At 47.8% G+C, this 6,368-nt stretch overlaps 1 protein-coding gene across 5 annotated transcripts in view; it reads right to left on the reverse strand.

Moving 5' to 3' along the window:
- The window catches only part of LOC126531823 (dipeptidyl peptidase 9-like), a 156,604-nt gene extending 153,643 nt beyond the window's left edge, over positions 1-2,961 (reverse strand). For 2 of the 5 annotated variants that reach the window (XM_055071507.2, XM_055071504.2), the window contains exons 1-2: positions 2,574-2,961; positions 2,305-2,508 (exon numbers count right to left, since the gene is read on the reverse strand). The gene's annotated coding sequence lies outside the window, so the exon portion shown is untranslated. The remainder of the gene's footprint in view (positions 1-2,304; positions 2,509-2,573) is intronic. The other 3 variants (XM_050179557.3, XM_050179559.3, XM_055071505.2) reach the window with 2 other exon arrangements.
- Positions 2,962-6,368: the final 3,407 nt, after the last annotated feature.

The raw sequence follows: 6,368 nt of genomic DNA on the forward strand, positions 1-6,368 counted from the left end.
AACTGATGCTCCATAGCCTGCACCGAGACAGACCTACCCCTAGCTACCCGTAGAGGTGATGTTGTGGGAAAGAGAACAATGAAGGTGTCTTGTGGAAAGGAGGACAAAGACTGTGGCTGCTGCTTGGGCACCATTTCTATCTCCTGTAAATGCACACCCGTTTGCATCTGTGCACCTGCCTCTTTTCTTTATCACTACAAACAAATATACCTGCCAGGTTAGCGACCAACCCAACAGCACCCAGCAGCCATGCGAAACCCGGGATAGTAGGCAAGGAAAGCTTCTCTTCTAAAACATTTATCATTTAAAGCAATGTTTATCGTTGAGCATCTCATTGTACATATGAGCAATCACCAACATGTGAGGTGCTGCAACCACCCCAGTACTATACTGCCTAGAATATACTGACTAGTGTACTGAGTGCAGGCACCGTGGTGGAAGCGAGAGTGAAGCCTGCCGCCAGCTGTGGCACGGTCCCCTAGTGCAGTGCACAAGGTGGGTCGCCTTCAGAATGCGCACTTTGCAATGATGTGCCCTTGCACAATGTGCGACTTCGGTTGTCCCTTTTTTCACATAATTAAAAGATTCATCAGTAAGAATAATAAACTATGTCTTCTTCACACCAGCAAACCATCATACCTTTTGTAGCCGTGGTACTGCAAATGGCCTCCAGGCAGCATTGCCCGTATGAACTGTGCCAACCTTAATAATTTAATAATATATGGGGTTTTACGTGCCAAAACCACTTTCTGATTATGAGGCACGCCGTAGTGGGGGACTCCGGAAATTTTGACCACCTGGGGTTCTTTAACGTGCACCTAAATCTCAGTACACGGGTGTTTTCGCATTTCGCCCGCATCGAAATGCGGCCGCCGTGGCCGGGATATGTGCCAACCTTGCCAACCATGCAGCCTCCAGGCATCATCTGCCGAGCCACCGTCTTCCACTGGAGAAGCCCAGCAGTCAGCACACTAGTCCACATATTCTAGGCACTGTACTGGTACCACCCCAGAAGAGTTCCAGATTACCTTTTACCTCACTAGGCTATGATAAGCCAGCAGCAGTCATGATGCTAGCTTGGTTCATAAATGAAGTTAAGGTCTTTTCAATTTGGTTGCACTTTCTGAACCAGTTTTTAAGACTGCCATGCATGGCAGCACCAGAGTTCACGACATGCAAGTGCAGTGTGGCACTTGCGCGCTTAGTGTCCCTTGCAAATTGAGAACAACTGTGCAACAATGCACACACTCTGTTGTCTGTGGTAAAGCATATTTGACAAATTTGCATATAGGAATCAATGATCTCTATAGTGGCAGCGAAGCTGAGGCATTGGTTGCTTACTTATCAGTAAATACATTTAAAAAATAAAGCAACGTTTAACATGTTGCAAGCCTCGACTAACATGTCCCAACATTAAGGAATCAAATTTATAACTCGCCCCCTTCTGGGAGCTAGACTGACTGTTTTTACTAAAGCAGGAGTCACTTATGTCCGCACACCACTAATCAACTAGCACTTCCCCATGTCATCTGCTGTCAAAGGCTTGCACAATGCCTGCACTTCGAGAATAGGGAGAGCAGTAGCCCGTGAAATTCTGCTGGGCTGGTTCCAGCACAAAGTGAAATCAAAGAGAGCGATGCAGGCAGAATTTGCTACACTGTCAAATTGAGGACGAAGGTGATGTACTTCCTGAACCAGTGAAGTGCAGCCAAATCAAAGTGACCTTTACGGCGCAGTGCTTGCACAACACTATAAATTTTAACAGGCACTCGCAAGAGACCGACAAATATCACACTCGGGTTAATGATGACCACAAATAAGCCTTTGTATAGATGAAACCTATGTCTGAATTCCTAGACATGATCACAACGAACGTATTAAGCGAACGGCTCAAACTCCGACGATGACAGTGCAAGCAAGAAAATGCCGAGATATGCGAGTGAAAGCGCACAACGCTTTCGACAAGGGGAACGGGGCTCAAAAGCGCACAATAAGTTGTTGATTAATACCTCTCAGCATGTCATGCGCTCACAGCCGGTAGCCAGCAGCCGCTCGCATGCAGCAAGGAAACATTGCAAACCAATCACGCGAGGTTACTAGCTACTGTGTACTAGTTGCGTACGCCCTGCGACCGCCTTGCTTTCGATCGGCGCGTCTGCTGATCGGCCTTCTAATATGCCAAGTCCTCAAATGCACGGCACTTGTACAGATAAGCAAATTGAGGCACGACGACGCTCGATTACTTTGCTGTTTCGCCATCAGTCTTTGAATGAGACTTGATTACTATCAGCACACTTGACGCACCTGTTGATAATCAACGGGAAGCCATCCGTTGGTGCCCCCCACGTTAGGGGCAGCCGTGGGCTTCTCCCAGCTCCACCAGCAGCAAGAGGATGCGTGCGATACTGTTCGCCCACCTGACAACGAAGCCGAAGCCAGAGGCAAAGAAAGGATCCCCTAAATGGCCTGCCGCCAAATCCGCGGGCGGTCGACACAAGCAACTTTCAGCTGCAGTGATAAAACGCACCTCTGTGAAAGTCCACTCTCGTATGCTGGCTTTTCTCTGCACTTACCGGGTTTTCCTTGAGCCAATATAGTATTAACTAGCAGTCCGCAAGATGATTTCTACAGTCTGCATGCATTCCCTAGCGTTGCATCGTAGCAAGGCACAGAGTTGTTGGAGACGTTCCCGATTTGCAGCAAAAGCCCTCCGTCGGTCCATGCGTGTCACTGGCCGATGAGCAGTCGCAGAGTTCACAGACACGACGCTCGAGTGCTGCACGCACACCGGCAATGTCCTCCCACAGCGCAATTACAAAGATGACCCCATGGCAGACATTGCGTTCGCAGCAGGCGCCGGTTTAAAATAAGCAGCACACGGTATTTCGGAACACCGTATGCACATACTTTTACCTCCACCGACGGCGCCATTGAACGCGGCCACCATAGATAGCCACAGCACAGGCACGGACCGAAAATGCGAGCGAACGACGGCACACTTTGCTACCTAAACGAACGCCAGAGGCGCTAGTAACATTACAATGAGCTATATGATGATAACTAAAAGGGAAGCTCATTACTTTTCGGAGTGAGATCCGGATGCCTTAGAACACGCAGCGAGATATAAGAAGGAAGAAGAAGCATGTGCTTGCTGCGGTAAAGCTAGGGAAACGACGGAGCATATTTTATTAGAATGTGAAGACGTCTACCCAGCGGTCGATTTAGGTACCACTGGCCTCCTTAAAGCCCTTGGGTTCAGCGGGAGCAGTGGTAAAGCAAACAGGTCCGCAATAGACATTAGTAAGAGGCGATTGGAGGATTGGTGGAAGAAAAGTAGGGAAACGACAAAATACGGAGACGTACAAAAGCACAGTTCGCAATAGGGGATCAGAAAGTTTGGACGTGATAGTTCATAGTGTTTTTTTTTTCATTGCTTAACCTAGGTAGGATATTTATGCAGCATAGTAGCAAGAGCTTGGTGGCGCAACCCACCGCCCCGTTCCAAAGGGAACGCTCATAATATCCATCCATCCTGAGCTCTACGCGCTGTGCATTCCTGAAAAGAAAAACATCGTTATAAGTGGTTATAAGCACCTATTTCCCGTCGTGCACGCCGACGGACGCGCCACTGGTGGCGGCCTTGCGCAGAACGCGCGGGAGAGAGCCTGGGGCGCGCTGTAGTTTGTTGTGTCGTTGATCGTGCTTCTATGTCTTATTCACGTTTTCAGAGCAAGATAGGCAACACCATTCGCACGTGTGGGGCGGCCAAAGCTTCAGGGAATGTCGAAAAAGAATTGTTGCAGGGCGGGGGGCTCAAATACCGGTGAAAAAGTGCCGGCGATACGGTTCTGATCATTCCCGGCAAAGCCTCATCAGCGGGAGCAACGGTACCAAAATCGTCGCTTCGAAGGGAAATTTCTTGTTCTCATCATTTCCTTTGTTTCGTCGGTGCTTTTTTCCACTCGATCATAGTTAGACCCGTGAGCAACGAAGTTCGTCTGCAGTGTAGCATGAGGTTTAAAGCATTTCGCTAAAGTTCGGAATGACGTTTGCCGCTTATATTTCCCGCTTCTTTACCGCGTTGCGCTAGCTAGGCAGCACGACTGTATGTATGTTAAAGCTACTGAAGTTTGCAAGAACTGAAACTGTTGGTTTCATGTGGCGCGGTAAATCCTCGCACCAGCTGTCGCGCACTTCATGTTTTACATCTATTTTATGCGTGGCTTCGCACATGTTTAACTGTCGCTAGTTGCTCCATGCATAACTCTTGTCGATTCTTTTGAGCTGCGAAGTTTTGCCCCTGCCTTGTTTGTAAAGGGTATAAATCACGCTGTGTCTTATCGGAATGATACCAAGGAAGTGCTTCTTTAACAGCTTTATTCTTTTCGCCCGAGGGCACCTTAGATATTGTTTGCGTTTTTGGAAATGTGTTTAGAAAATAGGTAGTTCAGGGCGAGAATTGCTAATAGCTGCTGCATATGGTATTTTTGTTCCATTTGTCGCTGAGAAGTTCGCGTCCCGTTTGGGAAGTCATCACACCTCGATGCTGCCTGAGCAAACTTAAAACACCGAGTGATTTGTTTTTGTTTCACAACGTAGTCCCTTCTTGCATGTGAGTTTTGTACTCAACTGAATTCTTTCTTATACTTACGCTGCAGACGACTAAACCGGGCCTTGCCGCCAGCGCTCATCTACTTTGACTGGCGCTTATCTGCCTTTAAATATATCATGTGGCACCTCTCTCTAGTAATATTTTAAAAAAGTACTGAAAAGTAGTCTTTAGCTTCGTACGTTTTCAAGCAGCTCCCTTGGGGAGTTTAAAATTGCACAAACTGCAGCGGGAACGGTAGTTCATCGGCGTATGCAGCAGAATTGCATCGGCGGTACAGCACTCACACGCGCTTTTATTAACCCGTGTGTTTGGTGACTTCGTTGGCTAGTGTACGCGTTTCCATCAATAAATTGGCAATTACTCTTTTTGAGGCGACTTCGACTGCGCTTATTCGGCGATGTCACATGTATTCCTCGGCAGAAAAATAACAACGGCATATGCAGAGGTTGCACCGTGCGGATTTGTTTTATATAAATCTCCACTAACGACGGGTGCTTATTATTCAGGTACAAAAGCAGCATTGCGGCAAGGGTAGAATAAAAAAAAAACCATCGAGAGATCGCATCACTCAACACAATTTATCGGCTAGTGAACATGAGCTCCACGTCATGTAAATGGGGTTCATGGCGTTTGTCTGCGGGGCACACCACGTATGTGGACCATGTTGTCCCAAACACTGGTAACATCGTGTTCATACCCGCTCGCACAGAGGTCAGCATCTTCCCTACAGCTGTCACCGCAGAAGAAGCAGCCTGGCACCCGCACAAAGGAGAAATCGCAATCGCGAACTTCAGCCATCCTTGCTGCAAAGGGTTGTCGTCTGCTACTGCTCCCGCGTGTACTGTTGGAAGCGTCCGCTAGGAGGCGTATAAACAGCATAGAGTCTAGAGTCACTGGAAAAATTTTTTTCCAGTGACTCTAATAGAGTCAGTATAGTAACTCTATGGTACTAACACATTCAACGTGGACGCTTTTAGATATGTGCACAATGTTTTCTTTAAATATATGTCGGCTGAAGAGCAGAAAACTTACAAAAGGTTTTGTATTTCTCTCACTTTCATCACCTCTGTATTCGGTTCTCTAATACGAAAAGGCCAGAATTTCAACCAGTTTAGCAAAAGAAGGAGGTAGCGAAACGGCTTTTTAAATTTGTGGTTTCGGTTTCCACGCCGCCGACTAGAAACGACCCCTACGCCGCCGCCGGTCGAAACCGACACGGCGCACACACATGCTACCCAATATGAGAACACATGCCCCTGGTGCGGGGACAAGCCCACGCTATATCATGTCACGTGGGCCTGCCAAAAAGCAAAAGAAATAACCATAATAGAAAACCCGAGTGCGGAACAGTGGCAGAGGATGCATGCTTTCCAGCGACATCCTGAAAGTCCAGCAAGGGCTATAGTAAGGCGTGCTCGCACGGCAGCTAGCTACCTTCAGTGGGGCCCTGCATAGAGTTTCCTACAAAATTACTTGTAGGAAACTCTATGGGCCCCTGGACTATGGTGTTCTAGAAGGGGGGTTCACTATACCTGGACTAGGGGCACCAACCCTGCAAATCAAGATGGAAGAAGCCATCTGAAGAACCGCTAAATCCATATGTAAATAGAGCAAAATAAACGTTTTCACCACCATGCAATGTGTGTTCTTCAACACACGTCGGTTCTTTATTCTATGACACGTATACGTGTTGTGTTGAATACACCCTGCGGACCATGTGCGGACGTCCCTCACATGGCCGCGTTTGGCCGCACTT

The sequence above is a fragment of the Dermacentor andersoni genome, chromosome 5 (genome assembly GCF_023375885.2).
Source record: "Dermacentor andersoni chromosome 5, qqDerAnde1_hic_scaffold, whole genome shotgun sequence".
NCBI lineage: Eukaryota > Metazoa > Arthropoda > Arachnida > Ixodida > Ixodidae > Dermacentor > Dermacentor andersoni.